This window comes from Abramis brama (genome assembly GCF_963993115.1).
Source record: "Abramis brama genome assembly, chromosome: 8".
NCBI classification, from domain to species: domain Eukaryota; kingdom Metazoa; phylum Chordata; class Actinopteri; order Cypriniformes; family Leuciscidae; genus Abramis; species Abramis brama.
Window position 1 is genome coordinate 30858303 of NC_139970.1, and position 13685 is coordinate 30871987.

A 13685-nucleotide genomic window follows, 5' to 3' on the forward strand; every position below is an offset into this window, starting at 1 on the left:
CACATGAATCAAATCTGTTTTGAAAATCTGTCAAAAGTTATTTAGTTATTGGGTGTTAGTGGCCCTTTCTTTTAAGTTTGTCACTATTTTAATGACTTTTCAGCTTTTTGCGGTTCACGGTTTCCCTATGGTGTACAAATGTTCAGTGTAGTAAATGAATGTGATGTTATAAAAATCACATGTATAATTATACAAGAAACAATTTTTGTTTAAAATATAAGTTTAAGTCACTGCTTAACATTTAATGGCTATCTGTGTGCATATTTCCTAAGAAAGGAGGTTATTTCTAATAACTGTAGACCCTTTGTTTCTTTCACGTCTCTGTTGTTCATCACTGTGTTGAGTACATATGGACACACACACATTACATCTGGTATTCATGCTTCACCACCCTTTTGAAGTGACTTTCTTTTAAATTAAAAAATGTTAGTAAAAAATTAATAAAAATCCCGCACTGTAGAACTTATCAAGGAAAGTAGCGCTAGGCATGTTGAGGAGTATTGAAAGCCATGTCATCTCCATATGGTTCATACGATAAATCCTCTATCTACCATCTACAACTCTCTCTCCTCCATGTTCTCGCCCGTGGCTACGTTTCTATCTCTGCATCAATTAGCGCTGTGATTAATACAACAAGCAAGCAGTTTAGAGGTAATGGCAGACAATTAACATCTCATTGCACCATAAAGGGCTATGCTAACTACCCTGGCCACTGCTTTTCTCTGCCTGGAATTGAAATAAGTGTTTGTCTTCATTCGTACACTATCTAATGTGAAGTAGGCCCAATTTGTATGCCACAACACCATTAATCTAATTAGAGCGAGCTGAGAATGAATTCACGTCCCTCCAAAGAGAATGAATGCAGCGTTGTCACTGTTATTTAGCGCTGTGCCACCGTGCCGCTTCCAGCGCCTCTCTCGAAAATGAACCGTCTTCAGTGTGCGTACTGAGACTTGTTGCTGTTTTTTTTCCTGCACCTCTCCACATCCTCTCTCTCACTCGCTCTAATTATTAGAACATTGCAAATACAACTGTGCACATCAGTGAATAGAGCCGTAGCTGTGCTGTCATGGGCATTGCAGGAGGAAAAGTCCTTGGAGTGCTGTTGAATTAAATGATGCATTCTGATTGACAGCTACCTTGAGACTGGGCTGATGGAGTCGTCAAGGCAGAATGCTAACAGGCTGCCACCACTCCGCCTGCTAACACACACACACACCCTCACCACACAGCGCTTTGAACAAAAGCACTCGTGGGCATGTATAATCACACAATATATATTTGAAGGTTATTGGGGTGTATGTGCCAAAGTTAACAAATGAAAACTGCTCCACCAATTAAAGAGCAACCAATTAAAAATAGCATGGTGTTCATTCCGTACCATGCTAAAAAATGCTCATGCTCTTTACCTTTTCGTAAGGGCTTTCTAACCCTCGTGTCATTCCAAAACCAATTATGTCTTTATTTCTTCTGCAGATCACAAAAGCAGAACTCTTTGTGTCCATGCAAAACTTATCTTCCATTGTGTTTGAACAAGTCATATAGGTACTTGAATGACATGAGGGTGAGTAAATGATATTGGTTGCTTTAAGCAACTATGATCTTGGGAGGATTTTTTTTCCTGGTGTGTTGTTGGTGTTTGCAGCAGGGGAGCAGTATTTCTATTATCTTTATGTAAATCTGACATGTAATGAAAATAATAATAGGGATTTATTGATGTATATGCAGGTTACTGGTGCCTCAACCAAAGTGCTTAAATGAATTAAGAGAGATGCTTTGGGTTCCCATGAGAGAATCCTGCCACTGTTCAAATAACCTTCATGAAGGATTTTGAAAGCATATGAAACTCTTTATTTCACAGGAACATAAAAAGCAGATTGAAAAGCAAAGCTTAATACAGTAGTGGCATTCTACAATTCTCTGGGCCCTCCTGTGACCCATGAGACAGGGCCCCAACCACAAGTAGTGATGTCATACACAAGAGGTCTTGATGGTTTTTAATCAAGGACTTTCAATATAGCGATGTTAATAGGGACTTGGTAATGCTTTACAATGAAGTTCAAATTAATGCAAATAAATAATGATTTGGACATAAACTAAGAGACAGCAATACTTTACAGTATTTTTAAATTCAGGTTATTAATAATAAAAAACTAAATCTGCAAATTAAAAAAAAAATTCTGTGTATATGTATTAATTAAATTCATATACAAAAATGTATATGTATGTCATTAATATAGAGCTACATAATGTTCTTTTTTAATTCATGTTCATTCATAAAAAATATAATGTTATAAATTAACATTAACATAGATTAATAAATTCGTGAATAATGTTGTTTATTGTTAATTCATGTCATTCTGGCGTTTGTGAAATACATTGATGCATGTGTAAATACAGTCAGCATAAAAAGTCTGAATAAATGTACAGTATATAGGCTTTTATGTAGTGTAGAAACAGCTCTAGATATGCAAATTGAAGTCCTATTATAACTGACTCATAACGCTGTTAGCAGGCCCCCTGCACAGCATGGACTGCAGGGGCCTCCTGTACACCCTGGAAGGCTTCTACATCAGTCTCCCGCTCAGAAGTCACCTAGTCCAGCGGTTACAGAGAAACTAGGGATAAAGACAGAAATCAATGAACAAGGTGAGAGACCCTTTTGGTACATGTGATCCGGTGTCTTTCATGTTAACTGTTGGCTGTGTAGTGTTTAGAGAGAGTCTCTTGATCATGCGTACACCAGTTCAAGGGTCACGGCAGCCTGCGAGTGACCACCCAGTCTCTTCGTTCAGTTTCCGGACTTCAAGCGACCCCCCTTTTTCTTCTTTCTTTCATTTTCTGGCCCCTCCTCACTGCGACACTGGTTTTCATCTCTTGAAACAAAAGCTAACTGTTTTGCTCAGCACTAGATCAAGGGCCTCCTTTTTCCTCCAGGAGAGGTGGAAAAACAAACATGTGTACGCCGATACCTTCTGTCGCTTCCAGATTCACATCTGCAAGCTCCACCACTCTTCAGCTCCTCCACCCAGCTGTTGAGAGCCTACACACACATACACATAATATCCCAACCTGCCAACCACATGATGGATCCTACCACGAGCATCAAACATGACACTCGGGAGGGTGGTAGCACGGGTCAGACCCCTGCATGAACCTACGGACCAGGCCGGGACGCTCGCTCTGAGCTGTGGACACAAATGTGTACAGATGCCCTGGAGATAATGGTACTGTTTGTACTGAGACTGTGATTCCCCCATTAGGTGTTCCAGCTTTGATGAGAACATTTCATCTCATCAGAATGGCTGATCAACTGGAAGTCCTGTACACTTTTCTAAACGCGCATGATCGGCTCTGTTGGATCTGACGTACAATGGCATGTTTTGTTCAGGTCTTTGATCCCAGACACCATCAGTTGTCATCTCTTGTCTCTAAACAGTGGTCTGCCACTTTTGATTTAAAGTCATGCACTGGCAAAGAACAAAGTATTATGTGAGGTTTTACATGATCAACTAGTATCACCAGAAATACAAACATAAAACGATTTTTCCTTATGCTATACTCTAAATACTTGGTTATCTAGTGTATGCATTTTGAGTGAAGGGCAATTTAGTGCAAATATAGTGTCTCTTAAAGCATATTATGTTGAAAAGAGTATGACTAACACTCTTACAGCTAATATTGCCCACAACCCATTGCGCTTTGAAGGAGGATTCGGTTCAGAACTACAAATACGAATAAAAAGTGTTAAAAACAAACATGGCGGATGTGCACAACCGAGAGGTAAGTAGAGAGGTTTAGATAAAGGGGTTTGAGTAACTAATATTGAACCTGATTAAAAACTATATTAAATGTTATATTTAATCTGCAATAACAATGTGAACTCCATGTATAAAGCTCCGTTTGGCCATTGACTTTTAAATTCATCATTATGCAAAAATATGAGGAGAGTTCTCCTCATGAAAGATCCATAGATCAATATGTTACTTCTTTTCTCTCCAATATGGTAGGAAATTAAATGAAATGTGGAGGATGTTAACTGTGATTGACAGGCCAGTTTACGGGAGCAAGATGCTAGTGACTAAGCGACAGTGTCCATTTAAAGACATATTTTTATGGCGTGATGGTATGTCCCAAAGCTTGTCAACTCTTCTGCTAAACACTCAAAAGTATGTACTTTTTCTTCACAAAGAGAGTATGTACGCTTAGGGCATAGCATAAGTAGGCGAATTGGGGCGCAGCAAGTAATCATTACAAATACATTATCTGAAAACAAGTCTTAATATTATACAATATATTGCTTAGATGTATTGCTTCTCAAGTAAATGCATACATTTTTAGATATTTTACCAGGAAAATAAGACAAAAACATTTTTCTTCCCTCAGTGGCCTTCTGTTCACAGAACATTCGTAGATACATTTTTGGTCAAGCTTACACTATATAGTGAAATGTATGTCCACCACATTTTTCCTCACGGTACATTGTCTTGTTTCTCTTTTGTGTGAACTACTTGATATAATGTAAAGAGTAGTGCAGAAGTATGAAAAATGGGACAGTCTGTATATTTTTGAACATTTAACTGAATAACAGAATGGCTTTTCTGGTTCACCAGCATAAACCAGCCTAGAAAGGCATTGGAATACTGAGCTAGTCTGAGGACGACTTGATTTTTTTTTTTTTTTTTTACCAGCACCATCTATTCCTCATTCCTTCACCTTCCACTCAATCTCATCCTCCTTGAGTGTATTTGAATGAGCTCTGCTTTTCAATAAGCAGTCCGTCCTTGGTGGGCTGCGTCTCCAGCGTGCTTTTAATCCAGAGTGTCTTGATGCAGAGACAGTCCAGCAGAGTAAAGCTTCATTCTAATTGGTCAAGTCTCATGGTGTCGCGTTTCAAAACACTCTCTTACCTCAATGTTCCATGTCTTTTCCTCTGAGGATGATCATGAAGAGATCATTCCTTTTGTCAAACTGTATAGTAAATACCTTATAATGCCTATTTTGAAAGCGAATGTTAGTTATGTGAACCCGAATACCATAAATGGCCCAATCTAGCATAATTATACACAATTTCAATCTCTTCATATTAAAGCTGGAGAGTCTGATTTGGAAATGATTCAGTAGAGAAGTGACTGGTGGCGGTCTTTCATTCGATGCTTCCAGTTGTATCTGGCCAGTAATCTCTCAATTTCCTGGACAGCCAACACTGTATCATTGCGTGCTCACTCCGCTCATGGAATAAGAAAAAAAATGAGCAGGCAGATCTCTTTTGATATCAAATATTAAGTTGTTTACCATGCCAAATCTGTAAGGCTTCTTTAAGTGACATTGAATTGCAGTGGTTTTATATGTGGCTACACAGAGAGGCTGAGAAATAAACAAACTGCTTTAGCATTCAATTGTATTCATTTTTATAAATCTATCTTGATATTATAAAGTAAATCCTAAAGCTTATTTAACATTTGAACATGTGTGGAGGACGATTTCAGTGCACTGTCGTTTCTGTGAGCCTTTGCAAAAAAAGTCAATAAAAAATATTTATTATATGGCTAGCTGAGGCTGTAGCATGCATTATTAGCAACAATTACCAGAGCATCACCCTCCAGTATCGCCATAAAATACAGAACGCTTTGATAAATACCTAAACAAGTGTGATGTGCATCAGAGATAGGTTGCCATCTTCTGGATTTTCTGCAAAACTTCACCAGACCTGCAAAGTATGTTTCTGTCGTTTCCTGCACCTGACCTGTGCTGTAGGCTAATTAATGTTTTGACAAGCGAGGTGAGTATTTATCTTGAAATATTGATATTAAGAGAGCCAAACGGAGGATGGAGATACAGTGTCAGTAATATGTCGCTGTGTAACAGTGTATCTCCACCCGTTACCTCACCGCTCGGTGAATCATGCTGTGGGTGGACTTTAATTAGCATCGCTCGCGCTGGAGTCAGCCGTCAGCCGGTGACAAGAGGAGCAGGCCAGGATCTCGGAGCGTGTGCGTGTGTGAGTGTGTTCTGTGCGACTGAGTCTGGTGTGAAGGTGTGGCTGCTGAGTAAGTCTGTGACCACGCTGAGTCGGCACTGGCCCCGGGAAGTGCCAGAAGACAGCGCTGGCGTCCTGCGTTCAGCACTGTGGTGGTGGTGTCCGTCGGGCTGGGAGACGCAGGGAGAACACAACCCCTCTGGCCCTGCTCACTCGTGTCTGACTGGGCTGCCAGGCGAGCAGGGCACCTTGGCGCCTCAAAAATATGTTTTCCTCCTATCCAAGCCAGGGGGGGGGAGAGAGGCCTCATTTTCTCAAGGTGTGAACATTGTCATTGTTTTCATAATTTTACCCATCAATAGATTACACAGAGAACTGAACAGAAATAATTTTATTTAAAAATAAAAATAAAAATTTAGTCTGTGAAGGATTTGACTGTGTAGTTGTAGATATTTTATATTGTAGCTACAAAAAAATTGGTAGAACTGTAAAGAACGTAGTATTCTAAAAAAAGCTTAACCGAAGTGTTCAGCAAGTAGCCTACCCAAATTCAGTCCCCAGAGCCACTGAAACAAATGACATTCAATACTACAATGAAACTCTTTTAATAATCCTCCATTATGAAAGAGATCCATTATAATAAATTATAATCTATTATATAGGCTATCACATTTAAATAATAATACAACAATATTAATGGCAATTACAGTCAAGATTTTTGCTACTTTAAATATTTTACTTTCATGTTCAGTTTCATATCAGTTTTCTGTGATAGGAGATTCGGTTTTAAATAGATGTTTAGGACTGACAAATTCTGAATCGAATAATAAAAATATGCTAAACTAATTTTCTATCATATTCAACCTTTCTGTTATTAAATTGTTTACATTTTATTTTATTTTTTTAATTCAATAGCTTCAATTCTTAAGCTTTCAAGTTGAAGACCCCTAAAGTACAGGGTGTTTTTGCCCACTAATAACTAAATGATTTATATAGGTTCAGAAAACCATATAATCGTCCTCTCATTTATCCATTTTTCTGTCCATTTTAGGACTTCAGATTCAAGGACTCAGCAGAGTAAAACACTGTTATTTTTGCATTGCATTGTATGAAGAAGCTTTAGATTTGAATCCCAATTGTCTGACAAAATCCCTTGTATTTAGTAGGTAACAGTAGCATGCACATGTGGGCTGAATTATTGTTCGATGAATGCTGCATCTCATCAGATCTGCTTTTTAAGCAGAAAATTCAGCTGTCGCACTGAAGTCTGTCGGGCCCCTCAAATTCTTTCAGAAAGCCTTGATTTGATTGCTGTTTATTCCTTCCTTTTCTGTGAACCTTTGTGTTTGCCTTCTGTTGTTAATCATTTAATGGTCTGTGAAAGCAAGACAAGTGAGGAGGAGTGACACTGATCCGTTTTTGTATTGTAAAACAGGTTACACTTCTTCTTTTTTCTTGTCTTTTTGGAAAGATTGAGTAATTTATCTGGTCCATGACTTATCCCTGAGACCACCCATCATTAACTCTTTTATACTCTTTCATGTAAAGTGAACATTGTAATGCGTTTTGAATGTTTATTCACACTCTTAACATTAACTTATTTTCTTATTTATACACTCTAAAAACTGCTGGGTTGTGTTAACCCAATTTTGGGTCAAATATGGTCTCACCCAACGTTGGGTTAAAAATTCAATTTAAAAATGGACAAACCCAGCCGTTGATTTACATTTTTAATGTAACCAATGCAATTTGTCCATTTTTAAATTGCATTTTTGTCCATTTTTGATTTTGTCCAAAATGCAATTTGTCCATTTTTAAATTGCATTTTTTAACCCAACGTTGGGTGAGACCATATTTGACCCAATATTGGGTTAACACAACCCAGCAGTTTTTAGAGTGTATTGGTTCAGCTTTTAATCATTGTTATTAAAATGCCTTTCCGTTTCTATATGACTGCAGCTCGTATCAGCCTCATTTGCCCTCTGATGATTGACAGGCTGTTGACAGGAGTATTGCCGTAGTATTTAGCGAGGTCTCGGAACCCCCGCTGCTAAAGTGAATTTTATGGAGTCGTCGGTCAGTCACACACATAAAGCAAAGTCAAAGCAGTCTCTAAATTCATGCAAATGAATGTATTTTACATCCTGTCATGTGCGATATGCCACTTGATTGCTTTGTTGAGAGAAAAGAAAAAAACAAAGGGTGCACGGAGAGTCAAGAGGACAATGTGGCCCATGGCCTCTCCCTGCCCTGACGCAGGGGCCCAGGCCCGTGTGGAGTATATCATCAGACCTAATTTACAATCTATGGATTCCACCGGGTGGAACAGGGACAGATATGAAGTAGTTAAGCGCTTGGCTAGCAATGCTTAGCATTCAGTCGGAGGGGAATCTGTTGTGGTTATCTAATGCCTGCAATTATGACTTATTAATGAAGAGATTAGCCAGTGAAGTGAACAGAGAAATAAACATGTAACTCTTTCACAGGGTTATGAAGAACAAATGACTGAACGCATTTAAGCAAATAAAGCAAAGCAATTAAGACTGGATTGAAATGGTAGGCTTTTAATTATTTTATTTTAAAAAAAAAATGTAAAAAAACATTTAGTGATGTATATGTATAAAATATGTGTACAAAGTATCATATATATATATATATATATATATATATCAGTGTTGGATGTAAGGTAATGTGAGCACTAATTTTACCCTTACTATGTTATATTATCTAACATTATGAATTCAAATTGGAATACTTCAGAATTCAGAGCTCATTCCAGAAACATCATTTCATGTTATATCTTCAAACATGCAGAGGCACAGAATTATAATATTCCACCAACAGATGGAAAGAATGCTCATTTAGTAAATGGCTTTCTGATTTTACATGTAAATGCTCTGGCTCTGATGTTATCCATCTGCATAATTAGCCTTTTTAGTAATAAGAACACAGTGAGTGAGACATTAATTAGACCCATTTAAATGTTTGGGAATCAAATAGTGCATTAACACAGAAAACAGGGCCTCCTTGGCTCCAGTTTGACTGTTTATTTGTTTAGATATGTGTTAATTATTTAACACTTCCTCCCCTTGTACTCTTCCTTTTCGATATGCTCATGAAAGTTTTCAGTCAGTGTCGTTTGTTAATGATTTTGAACAGAATACAAGATTGTGATTGTTTTATTATTATTAGTAGTAGTAGTATTATTATTATTATTTCATGTCATTACAGTTTTTTTCTGAAATAATATTGTCAAATTTTTTGATTGAGTTTCGCAGTTTGGGTGGTCATTCATTTTTTAGACAGACAGTTAAACATTTTTTTTTTCCGTCCTTGCCTAACCAGTTATTTTAAATAAATACATATTCTGATAGGCTATTTTATTTATTTTTTATCTTTAGACATAGACATTTTAAAAAGCATTTCAGAATTTGTCTAATTCTTATATTTTTGTAGATATTTGTTTGCTGGCTTGTTTTAATAAGTAGCAAGACATCTTATTTCACAGAAGAGATATTTTTTGTGAGGTTTTGCCTTTTTTTTTTTTTTTTTTTTTTTAGAAGAGATTGTGCAAGTAGTTTCTTGGACAGCACTGCCCCCAGTGTTCAGTTCTGGAATTGCAGACTTGTTTAGTAGAAAGTAGTAGTAGTATTTTGTTGGCCTTTATTAATTCTCTGTAGCCTGATTTTTTTTATTTTTTTATACAAATCAAGCATAGTTTCATTAATATAGATCTAGTATTTCATTAATTAAAAAGTGTCGTAATGAATACATTCCTTAAAACATTAAAGAAATGTTATGTTTTACTATTAAAAGTGAGTTTTGATATTTTACAATTTTTTACATAATGTTATATATGGAGAAAAATAATTCTACTTTAAACTTAAAAGTCTAAATGCTTATTCATAATACAGCAACTCTGACCGAGAATCTATAAGATGGAAGAAAATAAAGGTCCAATTAAAGGATTTTCACTTTGTGGTGCAGGCAGCAGGGTTCTGAGCGATTGTCTTTGCTGGGTAGTTGCTCAGCAGCAGAAGGTAATAGTGGGGTGGACCCCCTTTACCCTCAGAGCCTTCTGTTAAATTTGGCAGAAAAACACCGGGCCCAAGTAGGAACAAAGACAAACCTTTCCACATAGAATAGGGAAAGGCTTTGAGAAGAATGGTCCAATTTGACCCAATCTTCCAACCAATTTGGTGCCCTCTCTTGCAACGAAAACATTTGGCCTGAAATTACCAGAATCGAACCGAGGCTCCTCATATACATTCCCTCTATGGCAGATGTTGCGTATTAATTGGCATGTGCGCGGCTCTGACCCAGGGTCCCTAACTGTGGGTTTAAATAGCTTATCTATTATTTGTTGTAACTCGGCCGACTCGGTAGGCACTTCCAGACGTGGTATTTCACGCTTTGCGGTTTCCAGTGTCGGCGTGGGCTTTTGGGGGGAGCCCAGTGTTTCAGTGGTGATGTCGTAACAGCAGGTAAGCTCTAAACACCATCTATCAGGCACCCATACTCTCCTCTCACACGGCCAGAGCTGTGACTGATGGACCTGTCTGTAGTATGGATGTTTAGCGCAGTGGCAAGCCATATGCCACTGGCACCGTTTCCTCCTCGTTGCCCTCGCTGAGCTAAAGAGGGGTGGTGCTGAGAGAGAGACCAAGAAAAACACACAGACACAAAGAACGTAAGAAGCCCTCCGCCACTGACATGAGACAAATACCTTTCTCTGATTTCTGGAAAACAAGATGATAAGAAATTACCCAACAGCCATTCCATTCGATCCCGTCCCGCCCTATTCACCCCCACCCGCCTTAAAGCCTAAAAAGCAGAGGATATTGTGTTTTTAATAACAGTGAGAGAGCTCTGATGTATTTTTCCATCTGTTCAGAGCGGCCCACCGCCCGGCCGAGTGGCCGCCCCCTTGTGAGAGGAGCACAGCTGTTACTGTAAACCCTGTCCAGAGAGCAGATCACACCCCTCTGCACCTCTAAAGGATCAAATGAACAAGTTTGGCTCGGTGCAGTCAGCCTTTGCAGCTGCAATTTCAAACCTCTTTAAATCATTTTTCATGCTTACCAGAAATGAATAATGCACACATTAACTGGTGCCAGTTAATACATTTCCATCTCAGTGCACCATTTTTTTTTTTTTCAGTAAGATCCAGAGCATCTAATTTTGTTGTGCAAAACAGCTGAGAGGGCACCCTTTTAAACAACCAGACTGGCTTTTATACTGGCGTTTTTTGTTTTATGGTATTAAGTTGTCAACTAGATCACCACCCTCGTTTTTTTTTGTTCTATCTCACTGTAAAAAAGTATTTTTCAAAGTTGTAAAAGTATGAAATTTACTAACAATTTCTGATCCATTTTTTTTCAGTGTATTTATCTAGAAATACATCAAATGCAATAATAGTTACTTGAATATAGGCTACCTAAATTCTGTTTTAAAATTGATTTAGATATTTGGGGGCTTAGGCTCCCAAAAAATATAGAAAAATAATGATTTCTTTGATTTGAATTACAAACTTTGATTATTATTTCTTAGAAATTTTTTTTTTAGTAAAAATGCTTATCAATACAAGTCAAAAGTATGTTTTTCTAGAAAATACTATTTCAGTCTGTTTTTTGAGCCACTTGGATAGTTTGGGGGCTATTTGTTATATATTATATATATATATATATATATTAATGATTTTATAACAAAGCCTGATTAAAATACTTAAGGGGTTTGGCATAATATTTTATTATTATTTCTTAGAAAAAACTATTTTAGCAAAACTACTTATCAATACAAGTCATATAAGTATGAACATTAAAAAAAGGAAACTAAAGGGCCCTGCAGACCCACATGACTGCATGTCAAGGTCAAGAAGTCTCTTAAAATATTAGTTATTTTAACCTTTTTATGACAAGGCAATACTAGTTCTGGTTAAAAAAGTACATTTCTAAAAACTTGGCACATATTTTAAACAAATTTTTCTATTTATGCTTTCAAATTTGTATTTTTTTCAACATTTAATTGGTTTTATTTGAATCAAATAAATACATAAGGAATCAGAAAATATAAAAAAAAATACACAAGCATGTCTAAACTTGTTTCATGTCTCAAGGACTTGTGAATGACAGGGCAGTGTTGGCAGAAAATGTCCATGATATTAATTCAACAAACACAGACCAGCAGCTGGCATCAATGGCCTCTACTTCCCCATCGCGAACAATTAATCACAGTAGGGCAGAGGTGGACGCAGGGACTGGTGGTGGCGGCGGCATCGCGTGTGACAATCAGTCCTTTTTAAAATGCTAGGCAGTGTATCGCAGTAATTCGTGGAATGCTCCTCAGAGCGGGGCAACGACAGTGTCAGGCAAGATGCTCCCTAATGAGTGCCATCCTAATAATCACACGTATGCGTGAATCCTGACCCGGTGTCAGAGGAGCGGATGTAGGCTACCGTGCCGGATGGCGGCTACCGTTCTGGGAAGATCTGCAAAATGTACATCAATTAGACTGGAAGTCGGAGAGCCGACATCACAACCCATTAGTTTTGTTTAAAGGACTGCAGGGTGGGCCAGGGAGCATGTTAGAAGAGCAACATTGACAACATCCTGTCAGATTGATTAGCAGTCTGTCAGAGGAGCTCTGAGCTGTAAAATGTGATTCAGGGCTTGTTCATCTAAACATGCAGTGGGGCCAAGCGGCGTTCACAAAGCGGCACGTGTCAAGTGCTACACTATACTACGAGCTAGCCAAAGTGCTGAAGCTTAAATAAACCTCAGGTCACTGACTGTAAAAAAAAAAAAAAAAAAAAAAAAAAAAAAAAGGATTTTACTTGTTTGCTCTCAACAGACTCTTGGATTCAAAGGATCAGAGACAACTCCTAGAACTGCTGGTGTGGAAACGACGATTGTTACTGGTTTGAACTGGAGAGGGGGTCTCAACTGAAATTGGTTCATAATGGTTTGATTTTAACATGGAAAATATTAAATTTTTTACATGTTTTCTATCTAATTTAGCCCACTTAAATCATACTAGAGCCATTTTATAAAGCACCTAATGCAATAATGCATGAATTGTCATGCTGTGATATTCCTATATAGCAACATAGTCCACATACTTTTGAGTTTAGGTTAAAATTAGCACGCTTCATAAGTTCATTGCTAGAGAGAATCAAAGATACTGTTCTGCTCTAGATTTTTCACCTGAATGTGTTTTAAAGGTTATTAAAAAAAAAAAAAAAAAAAAAAAAATCAAGCAGCACAGCTGTTTCCAACATTGATGATAAGAAATGTTTCTTGAGCACCAAATCAGCATATTCTGAAGCATATCCTTCATATTTCTGAAGGATCATGTGACAATGAAGACTGGAGTAATGACGCTGAAAATTCAGCTTTGCCAACACGGGAATAAATTGCATTTTGAAACACATTCAAATAGAAAACACTTATACAACAGTATTACAGTTTTTATAGAATTTGTGATTAAATAAATGCAGCCTTGGTGACTTTACATTAAAGTGGCCCTGACCTTCAAGGTAAACTTGACAGGTAGATGTTCTCTGCCACATTAATTTGTCTCTCCAGCTTGTGAATTATGTAATTACACTTGATATAACACCATGTATTGAACATAATCATTACTGTACAGGTTCCTTTGTCCCCGGAATACCTGCACTTTGATCATCCTTTATCGAACCTCCATGATC